The sequence below is a fragment of the Aquarana catesbeiana genome, linkage group LG01, assembly GCF_042186555.1.
Source record: "Aquarana catesbeiana isolate 2022-GZ linkage group LG01, ASM4218655v1, whole genome shotgun sequence".
Classification (NCBI taxonomy): domain Eukaryota; kingdom Metazoa; phylum Chordata; class Amphibia; order Anura; family Ranidae; genus Aquarana; species Aquarana catesbeiana.
In genome coordinates, this window is record NC_133324.1 from 764,209,997 (window position 1) to 764,231,262 (window position 21,266).

A 21,266-nucleotide genomic window follows, 5' to 3' on the forward strand; every position below is an offset into this window, starting at 1 on the left:
TTGTACAGTGTAGAACATGTGTAGTCATTTAAATTGATGTATAGAGATTATAAACTCTAAACTGAAAAAGTGCAAAGGTCACTGGAGGGGTGTACCTTTAGGCCCCTTTCACACTGGGGCGGTGGGGGCGTCGGCGGTACAACAGCGCTATTTTTAGCGCTGCTGTACCGTCGTTCTTGCAGCGGTATTCGTCCGCTACCGGTGCGGTTTTAACCCCCGCAGGCGGCCGAAAAAGGGTTAAAATCCCTCGTACAGCGTGGCTACAGCCGCGGTATTGCCGCGGTATAGCCGCGCTGTCCCATTGATTTCAATGGGCAGGAGCGGTGAAGGAGCGGTGAATACAGTCCCTAAAGCTGATATACAGATCAGAGGTAAGCAGACAGATGGGGCATGAAACATTACTGCAGATTCATAACAGGGCTGCAGTAGAAATTAACAGGTTCTTCCCCAAACAGTGCAGAGGCAGCCAGGCACACAGCAACAGTCTATTCACTCCAGCTTAGTAAACAGTCTAGGAGACGTCTTTATTGCTGAAGAAACTTGTAACAGGAGGAAGACAATGGGGAATGGGATACTCCAAAACACTTGAGGACACTTCTCTCACAAAGCAACAGTAACATAGTCTTGTGTGAAGTGGACTCCCAATCCGATACAATAAATTTATTTCAGATCATAAAAACAAATACATGAGCATATGGTAAAAGGCAGATAAAAGTGATGCATTGCACACGGCTAGCGTGCTTCATCAAAACCATGAAAGAGTACAATTACCAGCATACTAACATACAAAAAATCACATGGTGCAAATTAGCAAAAAGCAGGTGTAATCAATTCAGTAATTGGACCCATACTTCTCGTTCTCTGTTCTCACTAGAACTCACATAACAATTGATATTGATGTTTTCCCCAAGTATAAATAAAATAGTATCTAAGGAAGAAAAAAAACATGAAACATCAATTTGATACATATTACCATAATACTGGGGAAAAAGAAACAAAAAAGAAACAAAAAAGTAAAAACATAAAAACTTTAAAAAATACAGCACTTCAATCAAAACTGAAAAAAGGAACATATCCTGGGTATGACAACCCCGATCCAATGTGCTTGCTGAGTCACCATAATCAATAAATATAAACACACAGATGGTAATTAACGCAAGATATTAGATCTGTCATAGAAATGAGTCAAATCCCATTCATAATTCAACCCTCCTGGTATTCTTGTCTGTAAGGAAAATATCCAGAATACCCCTCGCTTGCAAAGTGTTATAAAATTATCACCGCCTCTCCTAGGAGTGTAAACTTTTTCTTTACCTTGTATTTGCAAGAGAGAGGTATCTCCCCTCATTAAAGTGTCTTGCTACATTGGTCCCATGTTGTTTCTCAATATCACAAACATGACCTTGCAAGTGATCAAGTCAATTATATTTTTGGTATTACAGTTCACAAAAGTTTTTATCTTAACCACCTTCCCTTCCGCGCTCTAGCCAAATGACAGCTAGAGCGCAGACCTACTTTGCCGGGAGGCTGTCATATGATGTCCTTCCATGCTCGAGCGGCCTGCACGCCCCCTGCATCGCGCTCTGTGATCAGTGAGTTAATGAGACTCGGCTGATCAAAGATCAGAGTAAGGGGTAGATCCTGACCCCTTACCACGTGATCAGCTCATCTGTGCCCACCTCTGCCACCTGCCAGTGCCACCTACCAGTGCACAACAGTGCCACCTATCAGTGCCCACAGTGTCACCTATCAGTGCCCATTAGTGCCACATATCAATGTCACCTATCAGTGCCAATCAGTACCTAACCACCAGTTCTGTCTATCAGTGTTAGCTACCAGTGCCCATCAGTTCCACTTATCAGTGCCCATCAGTGCCACCTATCAGGGCTCATCAGTGCCACCTATCAGTGCCCATCAGTGCCATCTATCAGTGCTACCTATCAGTGTCATTCAGTGCCACCCATCAGTGCCGCCCATTAGTGCCACCCATCAATGCCACCCATCAGGGCCCATCAGTGCCGCCTCATCAGTGCCGCCTTATCTGTGCCTATCAGTGCAGCCTATCAGTGCCCATCAGTGCAGCCCATCAGTGCCCATCAGTGCAGGCTATCAGTGCCCATCAGTGCCCTTCAGTGCAGCCTCATCTGCGCACATCAATGAAGGAGAAAATGTACCTGTTTGCAAAATTTTATAACAAACTATGAAAACTTTTTTTTTTTTTCAAAATTTTCCGTCTTTTTTTGTATGTTTAGCAAAAAAAAACAAAACCCAGTAGTGAATAAATACCACCAAAAGAAAGCTCTATTTGTTTGAAAAAAATGAAATTTCATGAATTGAAAAAATGAAATTTCATTTGGATACAGTGTTGCATGACCACGCAATTGTCATTCAAAGTGCAACAGCGCTGAAAGCTGAAAATTGGTTTGGGCAGGAGAGGGGTTTAAGTGCCCAGTAAGCAAGTGATTAAAGGACCTGTGATTTACAGTAGAAACAAAATGGTCACCCTTAATTATCCAAGGACAACAGGGACAATTGTTAGCTCCACATTTAAACAAGCCTGTGAAATCGAACCATGTCCTACTGTGAGTGTGAGAACCAAAATTGCTGGGGAATAATGCATTAGCTAAAGAGGGGACTTGTGTAGATACAGTTTAGAACCCTTGGGAAATAATCTTTTGGCAATGTTCATCTTCATACAGATAAGAGATGTGGCGTTCCATAATTTTCCTTATTTTAGTCAATTCTAAACTGTAAGCAGTGGAAAAAATGGGAACATTAGTTAAACTTGGTTTAGATTTTTTCATTTTATGTAATAAAACCTCTCTAGGTGTCTTGTCAACGATATTAATTGCTCTTCGCAATGTATTAGCCCAATAGCCTTGTTATACATCTCCTTCTTTTGTTGCTGGAACTCATCCTCATCACTGCAGATCCTGCACAACCTCAAAAAAACAGTCTTTCACTCACAGCTGGGGACCATGAGATAGTATGCAGGGCAGTCTATTTGCTCACGGCTGGGGACCATGGGGTATTTGGCAGAATAGTTAACATCTCATAGCTAGGGACCATGAGATAGCTTGCAAGATAGTTGTAGCTAAACTGGAACAAGGTATAGGTTCATGGCTGGAGACCATAAGGTAGCTTTGAGTACAGCACAGAAAGCAGGTTCTACTCACAGCATCCTGGAACAAGATCAGTCCAAAGGCAGCCCCTTGTAAAGTAACCCAGCAACCAGTCCCCAGGGATTGGCTAGGCCCTGCTCAATATACAGGCTGGTCATTTGAATTCTCCCTTGCTACATCAAACTCCCAGCCTGTGAAGACCTGACCAGACCAGACCAAACAATTACTGTGCCCCTGGTTACAGCAGGATCCAAAAACTAAATATACCTACCAGCCTAACTAGGAGGGTGCTACAGCTAAAACATATTAAACTAGTCCAATGGTGCCTGTAGGTTCTGCCATCAATCTTCATTGGGGTTCTAGGACAGTTTATACACACCCTATTGTGTACTTAAAAGTGGGGTATGCCTGTAGATGGCAATTGTATCACAAGTCCTAAATTGTGAAAATGTCTCTAAAATCAGTATGTGTATCCCAAGTATTTTTTTAATACCCTTTTTTTAGGGGACACTACTGCTACTTAGCAATATTTTTGTGATTTAAAACCATGTGGATTGCTCAGAAAAAAATTACATTTATATTGAGGGTGCTCTTACTTGAATAAAGATGTACACCACAACATACAGAGTACAGCTATTCTATGTACAACATAGCATATAGAGTGTAGTGGTAAGGACTGTGTAGTTATTGTGCCAGCTTCATTGTGTAAAATACAACATGGTTAATAAAGTGCAGGGTTTAGGACTGTGCGACATACAACATAGTGTACAGAATGCAGATGTAAGGATTAATCAATTGCACAGCACAGATAGCTGAGTGCACTGGTCAGAAGTGTTCCTTTATGTTGGTAGTCAGTATGCCTTCTTCATTGGTGGTCCGTGTGCCCTTTTACATTTTTAGCCAGTGTTCCTCCTTACACTGATGGTCAGTGGGCTCCCTTGCATTGGTGGTCAGTATGCTCCTTTTATTGGTGGGCAGTTTTCCACCTTTATTGGTGTTCAATGCTTAGGGTGCGCTAGTACATTGGTGGTCACTGCATGTCTTCTTTATTGGAGTTCAGTTTACCCCATTAATTGGTTGTCGTGTGCCATTTATTGCATTGATAGTCAGTGGTTTTTCCCTCCCTTATACTAGTGGTCAGTGGGAGATTTATTACTTAACACAGAGATAATGCAGAGCTCCCGCACAGTTTTCTCTTAGATCCTTTGGCCAGTTTCAAGTTGGATATCCCTTCTCCTAGGGCTGTTTTCAGAGAACAAAGCAAGTTGTTCTGACAGTCAGAGTCATTTGTTCTATTAACAGTTTCTCTAGACTCAGGGCACCAGGCAGGAGTTGCAGGGCACATGTCCAAAGTGCTGGGGTCTAGTGACACCTATGGTTGTAAATGTGTTAGGAGGAGTTGGATTTCAGGAGCTGTGTTTCTCTATCAAACCAGCTTGTCCCCTACTATATGAAGTAAAAGACCACACTCTTATCAGAAGACAAAAGATGGAAACACTGTACATCAATACCCAGCCACTATATAGAAAGTTGAAGATATGGCTTCAGCCTAGGCTCTGACTACACTCATCTGACATGTTTCGCCTCACCCATCGGGCTTAATCATACAGATATTGAGAGAGTGGCTGGCTGGGTTCTGGTATGTGGCGTTTCCATCTTCTGTCCTCTGATTTTCTTCTGCTCACCTGGACGAGCTTGTTTGACTGCTGGCACCCATTTTGTGCTTTGGACTGCAGGGGGAGGCCTCGTAGTGCTTTCAGCAGCCCTCAAGTTCTTTGCATATACTGTAGGTCACACTCATATCATCATCTATATTTCTTTTTCCACTTGGTGAAAAAGTTTTGTCAATCAAAGTAAATATCCCAAGTGGACAATTTAAATTGATAATAATGCTTGAAGTATTTCCTTTGCTTTCACCTTTGATGACTCAAGTGGTATTATCACACACTATAATTGGATGATGACACTTGAAAAATCACATTTCATTTGCAGTTTAAAACACTGGAGCTTTTGCAGCATATACAGTATATTCAGTGACTCTTCTCCCTGAGGTTGATATTGCTCAAAGAAGTTGAACATTCCTGATCAGCTTGATTATGTCCACCTTTGAGATGGGTTAGATAATTTACAGATACACTATGACAAAATAATAATTAAATTAATTATGTACTCTTGGTCTTTCATCCTTATGGTGGCCACACATGCTTCAATTGTATTATCTAATCAATGTGCAATACGATCAATAATGGAATCTACAAACAATTGAATAACCATAACTTACCTTCTGACTGGTTTAGACTTAACTTGGATCAAACTGCGTCAATGAGCCAGGGTAGAAAATTATCATTTTGCATCGATTGGCAGCACTGAGATACTTAGTTCATAAATACTATCATATTTTGATTCATTAGATTATGGGATTACATGGTGGAAACAGAGGCATGATCGCTAATTCATAAGTTATGATTATATCTTAACTATCAGTCAAAATCCACTTCCCCCATGTGTAGCATATTGATCGAATGTGGGGTCGTCTATAGATCGATTATTCCTATCAGAAGAGATTGATCGAAAAATAAATCGATCATTTAACCACTCGCCGACCGCGCCATAGCCAAATGACAGCTACAGCGTGGTCTCCTAGTTCTGGGAGGGTGTCATATGATGTCCCCCCAGCTGTGCGCCCCCGCACAGCTGATCACGGGTCGGGGGTAAGGAACCAATCACATTGGCTCTTTAACACCTCTTTGTCCAATCACAGCTGATCATGATGTAAACACACTTGCCATTTATCGGCATTCCTTTTCTCACGCTGTCACAACGTGAGGAGAGAAAAGAGCCGGTAGCCAGCCAGTTTAAAAGGGGACATCTGCACTGATAATCAGGGCACTGATCATCTGTGTTCTGATTATCAGGACAGCCACAGCAATGCTCATCAATGTTGCCTATCAGTGGCCATCAGTGATGCCAATCAATGTCCATCAGTGCTAATCAGTGCTGCCAATCAGTGCCTCATCATCAGTGCCGCCTATCAGTGTCCATCAGTGCCACCTATCAGTGCCGCCTATCAGTACCCATCAGTGCTGCCTATTAGTGCCCTTCATTGCTGCCTATTAGTGCCCATTAGTGCTGCCTATCAGTGCCCATCAGTGTCACCTATCAGTGCCCATCAGTGCCACATATCAGTGCAGCATCATCAGTGCCTCCTCATCAGTGCCCAACAGTGCTGCCAATCAGTGCCCATCAATGCTAATGAGTGCTGCCAATCAGTGCCCATCAGTGCTGTCAATCAGTGCCTCCTCATCAGTGCCGCCTATCAGTGTCCATCAGTGCCGCCTATCAGTGCCCATCAGTGCTGCCTATTAGTGCCCTTCAGTGCAGCCTAACAGTGCCAATCAGTGCTGTCTATCAGTGCCCATCAGTGCCACCTCATCAGTGCCACCTCATCAATGCCCATCAGTGCTGCCTATCCGTGACCATCAGTGCTGCCTCATCAGCACACATCAGTGAGGAAAATCAGAAACTAAGAAAATTGCGCTGAAGGATGAACATTGGCCTAGGCAGGAAGGGGGTAAAAGTGCCCAGTAGGCAAGTGGTTAATGAAGTGTGTATGGATGCCATTAGAAGATGTCATCAGTTCAGACTTGATTGGCAAGCAGGGACCACATCTTGCTTGAAATAACCATGACTAATGGTTTTTGCTTGTTAAAGCAATGTTTTACTTCATTCTGTTTTCCTTCCATTTTTTAGTTTTAGGTTGAAAGCTAAAATGGGACAGACATCTAATTAAAAATAGATATTGTATATGCAATCTAATTCAAGTAGAAGAATCAAAGGTACAGCCTCACATATCTGCGTGTTTTAAAAAGCAGAAATGGATAAAGTAGGCAGGCAAGATTGTCCATGCACACATAGTACTGTGTAATTGATAGGCACGTGTACAGCATCGCCTAGAGGTGGTACCTAAGAAGGAATTTCTTCATCTGAGGGGATACCGGGGATGCCTTCTATTACAGAACACTGGCCAAGTGCCTTTGCCCTGTTCCCCCAGCCTCCTCCTTTCTCTCCTGCATGAGCTGGCGCCAGGGGTGCAACCACAAAGTGAAATTTGGGGAGGGGGTGATTATAAGAGGTGTATTAAAATGTTCAAGTACTACAGGGACAGCTTGGTACATTTACAAGTGTTACTGTAAAATGGGATACGAGTTGTCACAGTGCTAGGCAAACAGTGTGTTGTATTTAGCAGCTTTATTGCATTTACTGCATTCTGTTTGTTACAAAGTATGTCACTACAACTTCCAGACAACTCCCTAAAACTTGCTTTTGTACTTACATGTATATCATACTTCAATCAACAAATTTCTAGCTTTCTTCTCCCTAGTTTCCTTTATTTATTTATTTTTTCTTTCCCTTTCTTATTATGCTTCTCCCTGTCAAAAAGTGCTGTAACCCATATGGCGTGGCCATGCGTTACAGTGCTTTGCTTTTACACAAGATGAACTACAATTAACAAGTAAGCTTAAAGCCCAACTCCGGGCATTATTTTCCCATGCATGGGTCAACTGCTCGTTTTTTTCTAGGGGTGAGCACAAAGTTTTTTACCCACCTGATCCGCTAATCCTCCCGAAAACCACTCTCCCCTATGGTCCAGTGGTGCACTCTTCCTGTCTATGGAGTGTGCTATGAGTGTGCTGACATGAGGAACAGTCCATTTTGAAGACTGTTGGAGCATGAGGGTGCAGTTAACTCGTGCAGTGTGGACATAGCACCGGAGAAATTTACCCGAAGTTCAGCTTCAACCACTTGCCTACTGGACACTTTTACTCCTCTAGCAGTATTGTGGTCCTCCTGTCACCCTGCTCAGCCCAGCATTCACTTCCCAGTCACTCTTGAGACAATGAACAGTCCATATGTTTGTTTTGTATTTTATTGAGGGATTGTAATGGCTTACCTTGGTTGGAGTCCATAATGCAGAGATGTGTGCTCACCCTTGCAAATACACACAGCCCATAGTAACTAGGTAAAAGGCTACCTGGGCTGTGAATCTGAGCATGGGGGCTTGACAGGGAATTTACCAAAGCATCGTCGAGGTGAAGCCGTAGTCAGGGATTCCAGAAGTCAGGGTTATCGATAAACAGAGCCAGGGTCAGAAGCCGGGGTCAGTCTTGGAACACTGAAACTTGAAAATAAGAACACAGAAAAAACAGGAGCCTTTGGCAATACAAGAGACAATGAACTGACACAGCCCTCAGGGTGTGGCAGTGTTTTATACCCAGCTGATTAGATAAACTGCCTCACCTGAACCAGGAGTGACAGGTGCTAATTGCAAAGCAGGATCCAGAGTATAGCCCTCAGTGCTGCATGCAGGACAAGACATAGCTGGAAACCAGGCTGAATAATGAGCTGAGGTGTGGCTCAGAGGCAATACAGCAGGAGCAGTACACAGAAAGTCATGGGTTCAATACCTCCTTGAGCCACTTGGGGCATGGCCATGCCTGCCTGTTTGCATGGCATGGTAGGAACTTGGATAGGGTAAAGGAAATTATGGGATGCCCAAAGTCAATAGTAGAAGCTACTGAATGGCTGGTCGGAACCTTTAAACTTCTAGAGCTCCTGTCTCCTCTCTCCCCTGTACAATACTTGGTTCCTGGTGCAGCTAGCACTTGGTAGGCCCAACTCTAACTCAGTCAAGCCTTAGAAACTGCCATCTGCAGGCCCCTTTTTGTCTAGCGACAAAAGTAAGAAAGTCTTTAGTGCTAGCTGACCTTTTGGTGAACTTCTGTTCCCAGTCAGTCCTCTTCAGGCCCTGCCAGCCCTCCTAGCTGCAGCTGCCCAACGCCACTGCCCATGACATCACAGTCTCTCCTGCTGGCTCTACATCCATCTCAGACTGCACTCTCCCAGGCCACTCCGGCATGCCACCCCAGCTCTCCCAACTGCACCTGTCACTCACCAGCCCTGCTGGCTGCACTTCAGTGAATCCCTCCGGGACTCTTGACCGGCAACACTAGCTCTCGTTGTCCTTCTCGGTCCCTCCCTGTGCCTTCTGTCTAGATCCTTCTTTGTTACTCAGAAAGGCTCCAACTTGCACCCAAACCCCACAGGCCCAAGGTCACCCCCCCCCCAGACTGGGGGGTACCTCAAAGGCCCTGACAACCTAATGCTCCATCTCCAGCTTTTTCCACCTGACAACTCCTCCCCAGCAGGGCTGACCCTAGGTATTTAAGGCTGCCCCCTGCCAATCCAAGTTGGGGCTCCTTAGAACACTCCAGGCAGCTCCACCTCTCTTCCCCTCCTTCCTTCTAGAATCCTCTAGAAGCCAGAGGGAGGTAACCGAGAAGTGATTAAATAGGTAGGGATGGTGCTGCGCTAATCCTAATGTTCTCCACACTTCCCAAGTGTGGGTAATAAAGTAGTAATCAGTGGCTAAGGTATAAACAATAGTGGCTGTGGAATGAGGAGCCTACTGATCACACGATGGCTGCAGTGCCTAACGTGCTGTGTGGGATTGGACGTGATTATGTGAAAATAAACAAAAGTGTCTAATCACTCTAAAATCAGTGGGATCAGAAAAGGTCTCCAATGCATACAACAAAAAAGAGAAATGGTGTATGCAAAGTTACACTAAGTGTCTGTGGAGATCTACAGTTGCTGCAAAAAGATATCTTATACCTATAGTGGGTGCTTAAAAACACAGTATTAAAATACATCAAAACGGTGACTTATATAACAGCACCAACTGTATTAAAATTAAAGAAAGTGACTTGTGCAATCTAAACACCTCTAATATTGTTTAAAACGTGACATAAGGTAAAGAGGAATAAAAACACAATACTGGTAGGAACAAAAATTAATTCAAATTAGACGTGCAATATTATAATGAATGTGGTATAGGCTAGGGATAGGCACACCCTTCCACTGTCAGCAGTGTACGAGCTCGCCGCTCGTCCGGATACACTGCATATTCCGCTCTGTTCTGTGTGAGTACCGAATCTGTTTTATTGATAATAAAGCTTTGTGGATAAAAATTACTACACTATACGGCATCCTTGTTTCCTTTGGCTACTATATATGTGGATGATCTGAGGCTAAATGAAAGACAGCGCTGTGCGCAGGAGCCACCCCCACAGGAGATACCAGCGGTGCCTGATTGATTATATGCTGTAACCTCAGGTTAATGAGGTAAGGGGCCATTACCTTACAGAGTGTAGGAGCATCTGCATGGGAAGCACCTGTATACACCTCACATCTCTACCTCAGCTTATCATTATGTGATACAATCCAGTCTGTATCTCCTCACCGTTTGGCATGTTTTAAAGCATCTGAAGCTACTTGAGATTGCACAGATCACTGTTTGGATTTTTGAACACTATATTGTTGCACAAGTCACTTTCTTTGAGAAACTTTCAATTTGCAGTTTTGCACTTTTTGTTTGGCATTGAATACTACATTATATCCTGTATGGATCCCTATGGACATTCATTATAATATTGCACGTCTAATTTGAATTAATTTGAATTTTAATTTTTGTTCCTACCAGTATTGTGTTTTTATGTCACGTTTTAAACAATATTAGAGGTGTTTAGATTGCACAAGTCACTTTCTTTAATTTTAATACAGTTGGTGCTGTTATATAAGTCACCGTTTTGATGTATTTTAATACTGTGTTTTTAAGCACCCACTATAGGTATAAGATATCTTTTTGCAGCAACTGTAGATCTCCACAGACACTTAGTGTAACTTTGCATACACCATTTCTCTTTTTTGTTGTATGCATTGGAGACCTTTTCTGATCCCACTGATTTTAGAGTGATTAGACACTTTTGTTTATTTTCACATATTCACATCCAATCCCACACAGCACGTTAGGCACTGCAGCCATCGTGTGATCAGTAGGCTCCTCATTCCACGGCCACTATTGTTTATACCTTAGCCACTGATTACTACTTTATTACCCACACTTGGGAAGTGTGGAGAACATTAGGATTAGCGCAGCACCATCCCTACCTATTTAATCTCTCTTTTTCTGGGCTCAGGTTGGACCCTATTCGGTGCCAGCTGCTTTTCCGTTACCAATATCACAGATTTATACATGGTAGCGCAGGAATAATATAATTTATCAACCGAGAAGTGATGCTGTGTGTGAGTCACCTGCTGCTACTTTAGGCCACACCCAGCCCACACAGATCAAAACAGCTCCAGCTAGGCCTGCCTAAATTCTACCTGCTCTGACAAATATCTTTCTTTTAGCACTTACCTAAAGTAGAAGATGCTACACCCCCTTCCTGCCTAGGCCAATTTTCAGCTTTCAGCACTGTCACACTTTGAATGACAATTGCACAGTCATGCAACACTGTACCCAAAAAACATTTTTATTTTGCAAACAGGTAATTTTTCTCCTTCACCGATGTGTGCTGATGATACTGCACTGCTAGGGAAAGATAGGCGGCACTGATGAGGCGGCACTGGTGGGCACTGATGAGGAGGCACTGATAAGGCTGCATTGATAGGCGGCACTGATGAGCTCTGATATTTGTCACTGATGGGCACGGTTAGGTGGCACTGATGGGCACTGAAAGGGGCACTGATAGGTGACACTGATGAGGAGGCACTGATGGGCACTGATTGGCAGCACTGGTGGGCACAGATTGGCAGCACTGGTGGGCACTGTTGGGACTGCACTGATAATCAGAACACTGATAAACAATGCCCTGATTATCAATGTAGATTTCCCTTTTAGAGAAGCCAGTAATGGGCTCTTTTCTCCTCTCCTCATGCTGTCAGCATGAGGAAAAGAATGCCGATAACTGGCATCTGTTGACATCTGTGATCAGTTGTGATTGGACACAGCTGATAACGTGGTAAAGAGTCGCTGATTGGCTCTTTACATCAATATGTGATCAGCAGTGTCCTCCAGAGACTGCAATCACAGAGCGTGCCGCCCATGCCCCACAGCGGGCGCGATCACAGGACGCAATCATATGACGGTGTCCCAGAATTAGACGACCGTGCTATAGCCGTCATTCAGCTATAGCGCGGTCAGCAAGTGGTTAAAGTGCACTAAACAATATCTTTTCTCTAAAAATTACCCATACACTCCCACAATCAAATGACCCTGTAATCTATTTTTCATTAAATTGTTTACTGTGTTTTCATTTATCCTTATATTATCATCCGTCAGCTCCCAAATCCTTTACTTCTCCCTCTAACTTCTATTTGTTTGGAATAAGCAGTGTACAATCATTGCGTTTATGTGCATTTCTCTATGTACACTACAAATCCTATAGTCCTTAGTCCATCTCTGCAGTGAGCAGGAGACCGTGGCTATGTTCCTTCATACAGTGGGACTATGAAAAATGAATGTAGCCACCCTCTAACAGGGAATTATATTATATAGGCAAAAAAATAATTTTATATATATATATATATATATATATATATATGGATATGGATGAGGCTGAGAGCAATAGAAGGTACTTTTTTTGAGATAAGAATACATACTTGAATAGAATATTATTTAAATTGTCCCTTTATTAGGTGAGTTAGTTTTGGCACCTGGAAAAAATTGGCACTTTTCAGTTAATTTATGTTAGGGCACATTCACACTGTACTGTTGCAATGCAAGCATTGTAACTCACCACAATGAGTGTGTACATATTATAAATTCTCCACGTCAATACACAGATATAGGCGCACACCACCTGAGGTTGCAAATAAAGGGTACTATTATGACTGTTGCACCATGAGGATACAGTCCATTCAGTTCATTAAAAGTATCAAGTCCATAAAAATCAAGTCCATATAAAAATGCTTTCCTCGATGGCTGATGGCTCATGGCTCATGTAAGAACTAGAAGGGACTCTGAAACAGGAAAGGAAAAGGAAAGCAGCGCAATCTAAGTGTAGCAATAAAGTGATTTATTAAGTAAAAAAAAGTATCAGATACACTCACAAGATAAGGATAAAAACCAACATGCAGAGCCTGAGGAAGGAGTACACATGCTCTGAACGCACGTCACGCCTGCTGACCCTTTACGCAGTAGTGATGTCATCTCAGCTTCCAAGTGGCTCCGAGCACCGCCCAGTCCACTGGAAGCACTGGGAGCCACCAGCGTGGCCCGGACCCCCGGCAGCATCTGAACAGATGAACCACATATTTTCATGCTGGTTTTTATCCTTATTTTGAGAGAGTATCTGATACTTTTTATACTTATTAAATTGCTTTATTGCTACACTTAGATGGCACTGCTTCCCTTTTCCTTTCCTGTTTTAAATTATCCACATGTTTTGCAGCGCTAATATGACCTACATGATTTTTTTCCATTCTCCAGCATTGTGTGTTGTGTGGAACAGTGTGATATCGCATCATAACGTGTTACAATGTGCACTGAAAATTGCAAAGGGCATGCAGCTGAATTGCAGATTCCTAGGTGTTAATTGGCCCTCTTTTTTGATGTTTAGCTCAGGGACCAGCATTGCATCTCCACACACAAAATTTCACCATTTACTTAGCATTAATCACTTAAGAACTTTTACATGTACTGTATATACAGTATGACCCTGGTATAAATAACATAAACTCACAAATAGTGGACCGGGTCCGGGCTGTTTTTTTTAGCATTTTTAATGATGCCTGGCATGTAACATGACTCACCATTAGAAAATTATACATTTACATATATATACTTAAACCACTTCAGCTCTCGCACCTGTATCCCCCCTTGGTCCAGAGCAATTTTTTCATTTCCACTATGGGCCTGTTTATTCAACATTGTCATATTTTGGGACTATGAAGTAATACATTTCTTAGGGCAAACTAGGCCTTTTTTTGTTTTTAGCAATAATGTCTTGCAAAACGTATCTTATTTTTTATACAATCAATACACAACACACAATACATAAAAAAAAGAAAAAAAAAAAGATATTTGCCACCAGTAATTGTTTTAAAATAAGTAGTTTTATTATAGATAAAAAGTACCGTACAGTATTATCGGCAAATAACACACACCTACATTTTAATAGGGAAGTTTCAGGAAAAAACTTACATTTTAAATAAAGACCTTTGAAGCAAAATTAGGGTCACAGCTCATCAATGCAGCCTCACCAGTGGCCATCTGCGGCCACTAAATTGCACCACAATGCACCCTGCTCAGTGCCCATCTGCAGCCATTAAATTGCCCAACAATGCAGCCTGTTCAGTGCCCATCTGCAGCCTCACCTTTCCCATCATTGCAGCCTCGCCAGTGTTGGATTATCCCTGCTGTCTCCGAGGGAAGAGGAGGAGCGGTCGCCGCTGAATTACACAATGTCGGAATCTCCTGTGTACCTGGCGCTCCGTCACTCACAGCCACGCCTCCTGGCCCTGCTCATATTATAGACAGAACAGTGGCCCATTGTGGGGCCAGGGGCGTGGCTGTGAGTGACAGAACGCTGGGTACACAGGAGATAGTGGCTCTATGTAATTCAGCGGCGCACGCTCCCCTTCTCTCAGAGACAGCAGGGATCAGCGTATAACACGCACCCACGATTTCCCCCTGATTTTCAGGTTGAAAAAGTGCGTGTTATACGCCGATAAATATGGTATATCTTAAAAATAGGAAGTATTTTAATTCATAATGACGCTAAAATGATATTTCCATTAAAAAGCAAGTTTGTGAAATTTTTTTTGTGAGAATGGGAAAAAACATAATGGATGAAAATGAAAATAAAAGTTTAACTATTAACCGCTTGTCGACCAGCCGCCACAGTTATACTGTGGCAACATGGCTCGGCTGCGCGAACTGCCGTCATGTTATGTTGGGTCCACGGAGCTAATGTGAGTGCCCGGCGGTCGCGATCACTGCCAGGCTCCCACAATCGCACGGGGCACACGGAGAACCGGGATCTGTGTGTGTAAACACACAGTTTCCGGTTCTCTGAAGGGAGAAGTGACAAATCATCTGTTCATACAGAGTATAAACAGCAATCTTTCTCTTTCCCTACACAGTCCACTACCCCCTTCAGTTAGAACACACACTAGGGAACACATTAACCCCTTGATCGCCCCCTAGTGTTACCCCTTCCCTGCCAGTGACATTTTTACAGTAATCAATGCATTTTATAGCACTAATCGCTGTATAAATGCCAATGGTCCCAAAAATGTGTCAAAATTGTTCGACGTGTCCGCCATAATGTGGCAGTTCCAATAAAAATCTCAGATTGCCGCCATTACTAGTAAAAAAAAAAAAATAATAATAAAAATGCCATAAAACTATCCCTTATATTGTAGATGCTATAACTTTTGCACAAACCAATCAATATATGCTTATTGCGATTTTTTTTTTTACCAAAAATATGTAGAAAAATACATATCGGCCTAAACTGAGGAAAAAAAAATCATTTTTTTATTTATTTTTGGGGGATATTTATTATAGCAAAAAGTAAAAAATAATGTGTTTTTTTCAAAATTTTTTTGTTTATAGAGCAAAAAATAAAAACCGCAGAGGTGATCAAATACCACCAAAGGAAGCTATTTGTGGGAAAAAAGGACGTCAATTTTGTTTGGGTTCCAAGTCACATGACCGCGCAATTGTCAGTTAAAGTGACCCAGTGCCAAATAGCAAAAAGTGCTCTGGTCAGAAAGGGGGTAAAATCTTCCGGGGGTGAAGCGGTTAAAGTGATTGTAAATTCTCAGCATGTAAAACAACCCATTCAGTTTAAAATATAAATGAAAGGCAAAATATTTGTGTATAGATATAAAAAACATTATATACACCATTTTTTCCTTTTTTATAAGAGGTCACATTCCCTCTGTACAGCAGCATGAGAGCTGGGGAGAAACAGCGGCACACTGAATTTTCCACTGAAAGGCTGTGCTGTTGGGGGGGGGGGGTGTCAGAAGTCTAATTATTGAAGGAGAGCACACTGAGTTCCCAGCACAGCTCACTTACAGGAACACCAGGTATGTCACACAAAGGAGGCAATGCAAAGAGAACAGGATACCATTTTATACAAGAACATGGTACAACAGGCACATATCAGAGATTCAGGGATATGAAAGTTGGGTTTACATATTTTTTAATTCAGTGGAAAAATAATAAGTAATGAAAATATATAGAACACTATACGGTAAAGTTACAGTCCCCCCCCCCCAAAAAAAAAAAATTAATCAAATCACTGGATATAAATGATTTTTTTTTCATTCATTATATATATAGTTAGTAGTTTAGTAATCGCTACTCTCATTCTAATGGTATACATCTAGTATATTATTTACACATTGCACCTTAAAATCACTTGTTTTCTTATATATATCCTTTGTGCCTTGCTGTGGCTGGATAAGCCGCTTATGCGGTATTTTCAGTATACCTCATATGCATTAATAATCTCCAGATTGATATTTTCACCTTAGCGCAGCGTATCTTTTCTATACATTGTATTGCACGACATATGAAACGTGTTCTGCGTGGGGAGATAGGTGATTTCCACATTTGAGGCAATATACCATTGTGGCTCACAAAATCCCCTTTTATCTATCATATTCAAAAAATTAGTTGAAAGAAGATCCATGGCACTTAATAGAAGACCTGGGGCGCAGGTCCTGAGTACCAGGGTCTAGTAAGGCCCCTGAGGGTAGCCCAGTTAGAACCTTACATAGGCAAGCATTTTTCCTGTTTAACAAAGCAGGGATTGTGAATTACAATTTCTCTTACCTTGGTCAATGCTCTTTGAATAGACCAGAGCAATCTCTAGGTGGTTTATCCTGTTTGATTCACTAACGTTAGTCATTTAACAAGGATCTAACATGGATGCCAATTGCATCTGACATACTGTGGAAGACAAAGCATGAAAACACAATACAACATAAAAAAAAATCATAATAGTGTGAAGGTTAAAATGGTAGGAATGAACACACGCTTTGCCAAGAACTAAAATACAACAGTTTCCTATTGCTCACACTCAATAGTTAACTGTGACTATAAAGTATACAGTTACAGTTCTGATATCAGCATAACTACGCCATGATATATCTTCATGTTTTACTTTATTTCCCATATTTACAAGATTCAATAAAAGCAAGACAAATCTAAGCTATGGCTAACGGCAAAAGAGTAGACAAAATAGATGTGAAATACATTGCCTCCAATCTTCTTGTCTGCTGTGACTATTTCTTCCAATATAATCTATATTTGTGTTTAATACAGTGTAGTCAGTTCTAAGAAATAAACGTAAAAAAAACAAACCTGTACTTTGGCCATTTACGGCAAAGAGACAAGTTTGCTTCATACCCTACCCCTTCCCAGCATACTTTCTTTACTTTTTCACCACTGTGTGTGCATGTGACAGTGCTGGGCCGAGGGCTCCATACCCATTTTAAACAATTTCTTCTGGCAACTTATACCTTAACTGCTTCCCAATGTTTGCCATTGGCCCTTTAAAAGGGCAGTAATGTTGGGAGGCAAAGAGGCTTGCTGATCATATGACCACCATAATTGGTCACATGATTGGGAGCCTGTTAAATTTAAATAGCTCTGTGATGTCAGGCTAGGGTTAGCATTTGTCACCATTGTGTTTGTCTCTGGAAAATGGGCATCCCCGTATTCATTTCTGGGAGCTGGGTACAGTAGTGCATTGTAGTGCACAGCCTCCAACTTAAAGTTTTAGTTTACCTTTACAAAGAATCTACAAAGACCCCCCAACCCACACACCCCCTGGTCCCCACTGTACTTACCTCCCACAATCCTGAGCAGTGAAGGCTTCCACAAATCTCTTCAATGATCCAGGGATTTTAATTTCCTGCTGCTTTCTCTTATCTCTGTCCAGCACTGCCAGTACGGACCAGGCAGATTCTAATTGGTTAGCACCATCAAATGGACAGAACTTACACTTTAAGGCATATTGTACAATTGTCAATTGAAAATGGCGCTGCTAGAACGGTCTATGTGTGCGTAGCTGCTCCAGCTATGCTATTTTAAATTGACACTTGCATGGTGTGCCTTGAATTGGAGACTGTGCACTGCAATGTTTACACCATGCTGCCCAACTGCTCGGGATTATGCCAGGGGAGAGCTATGAAGTCGGACACCACTAGGAATCTGTGAGTTATTTGCTCCTGACTTTACCCCTGACCTTGTGGTCATTACTTAATCCTGACCCCCTGAACTCTGTGTGTTACTTAATAATGCCCCCTGACCTCTCTGTGTTACTTAACCCTGACCTCTGAACTCTGCATTATTTAAACCTGACACTCTGGGTGTTACTTATGCCCTGTACACACGACCGGTTTTGCCGTTGGAAAAAAAACTCCAAAGGTTTCTCCGACGGAACTCCGATGGAATTCCATTCAAGTGGTCTTGCCTACACACGGTCAAACCAAAGTCCGACCAAAGTCTGACCGTCCAGAACGCGGTGACGTACAGCACGTACAACAGGACTAGAAAAAGGAAGTTCAATAGCCAGTAGCCAATAGCTTCCGTCTCGTACTTGCTTCAGAGCATGTGTCGTTTTTGGTCCATCGGAACAGCATACAGACGAGCAGTTTTCCCGATAGGAATTGGTTCCGTCGGAAATATTTAGATCATGTTCTATTTCTAGGTCCGTCAGAATTTTCGAAACAAAAAAAAAAGTCTGATGAGGCACACACAATCAGAATATACGATGAAAAGCTTCCGTCTGACTTTTTCTGTCGGACATTCCGCTCTTGTGTACGCGGCTTTACTCCTGTACTCTCTGTGTTGCCATACTCCTGTCCCCTGACTTCTGTGTGTCACTTAATCCTGGCCCCTGCACTCCGGGCTTTACTTACATCTGACCCATAAACTCTGCACTACTCAATTCTGACCCCTAAACTCTCTGTGTTACTTAATCCTGACCCCTGAACCCTATACTTTACACTCTTTTGACCTAGAGCAGCATAGGCTTAGGTTTTACTTACTATACCCTTTCAAGCCCTGCTCGCTGTTACTGCAATTTAGCTACATCCAAAATTCATAGCTGCATACTGCATCGTTTCCCTTACCATGGTGCCCAATGTATTTTTCTGTTTATACCGTCACTGTCTGCCTCTTGTCCCAAAAGTTTGTGACCAGTTGTTTCAGCATGTTAAAAATGGTGGAGTGATTTTGCAGGTGTGGTTACAAACAAGGATGTGGTTTTGGGTCATAAGGAATAAGGAAGGAATGGAACTTCAGGACTAAGTAATGTCAACAAAAGTTACGCACTCATGAGAACTCTCACTGCCCACTACCCCAACAAGAGTTCTATTTTTATCTTTCATACCACTAAGTACTATACTGTTACTACTACTACTAATAAAAATAATATTAATAACATCAACAACAACAACGTGACGTGCATTCTGCTGATTCATATGAGAAATGAGCTTTAATGGTAAGTGAAATTTGCTAAGCATGGTGCATGGAATGCAAACTCCTCATATGACTGAATGGAGGGTGTGGAACACATGTGTGAGCCCAACACAGTAAATTCAAAGTGGCTATGTGCAGCCGATTTCCTGCTGGATCGAGGGCAGGGAGGAGTTGCTGGGTTAAGAGGTTAGACAAAACTTGTCATAGATGGCTGATCCAGCTGTTGAAAGGTAATTTGGCATAAATACTTTTATTCAGTGAATAAGTGAATGAGAGGGTTAAGTATTGCAGGCATCCTCCAGTGCCATTCTTATCTAAGGATCATTGGCATAGTCAAATGACTGCCGTGTTGTCTATAGGTTAGCTTTGTAGGCCCACTGCCTGTCAATGTACACTTTATTGTCAAAAGTATTGTGACGCCTGCCTTTACATGCACATGAATTTTAATAGCATCCCAGTCTTAGTCCGTATAGTTCAATACTGTATTGGCCCACCCTTTGCATCTATAATAGCTTCAACTCTTCTGGGAAGGCTGTCCTCAAGGTTTAGGAGTGTGTCTATGGGAATGTTTGACCATTCTTCCAGAAAAGCATTTGTGAGGTCAGGCACTGATGTTTAATAAGAAGGCCTGGCTTGCAGTCTCAAATACATTCCATAGGTTTTCTATTGGGTTGAGGTCAGAACTCTGTGCAGGCCAATCAATTTCCTCTACCCCAATCTTGCTCATCCATCATTATGGACCTTGCTTTGTGCACTGGTCCAAATCATTTGGTGGAGGTGGAAGGGGAATTATTGTGTGTGGTTGTTTTTCAGGGGTTGGGCTTGGCCCTTTAGTTCCAGTGAAGGGAACTTTTAAGGCATCAGCATACCAAGACATTTTGGACAATTTCATGCTCCCAACTTTGTGGGAACAGTTTGGGGATGGCCCCTTCCTGTTCCAACATGACTGCGCACCAGTGCACAAAGCAAGGTCCATGAAGACATGAATGAGGGAGTTTGGGGTGGAGGAATTTGACTGGGTTGCACAGAGTCCTAACCTCAACTCGATAGAACACTTTTGGGATGAATTAGAGTGGAGACTGCGAGCCAGGCCTTCTCGTCCAACAACAGTGCCTGACCTCACAAATGCACTTTTGGAAGAATGGTCAAACATTCCCATGGACACACACCTAACTTTGTGGACAGCCTTCCCAGAAGAGTTGAAGCTGTTATAGCTGCAAAGGGTGGGCCAACTCAATTTTGAACCCTGTGGACTAAGACTGAGATGACACTAAAGTTCATATGCATGTAAATGCAGGTGTCCCAATACTTGACATTATAATCTATCTCTCTATCTATCTATCTATCTATCTATCTATCTATCTATCTATCTATCTATCTATCTATCTATCTAGTTTAATGTAAAAAAAAAACTGTTAAAGGTGCTATATTTTAAATGTAACTCAAATATAATTGCATGAAATGCTTTTTTTAGTTTTACACATTTTAGAATTCCCTGTATGCTAGCTGATATTTCAAATACAGTGGAAATGCTTAAAATGAGAGGGGGGAGTACTAATACTAAGGAATGTGTCTGGATGTGAGTCTGTGACAAAAGGAGTTAATTGAAGGCTCTGGAAGTGTTGTCACACCCTTCAGGTTAAATCAACTTTATAGCGCAGGGATGATATTAGAACAAAGTATTGTCTGCAAGAAAGAAATTATTTTGCAGTTAGACAGTGTCAGTTATACCTTGAAAATGCTTTTCTTTATTAGCTATTTACCAGTGTTCCGTCAAACAGTGTTAGTGCAGTTTTATA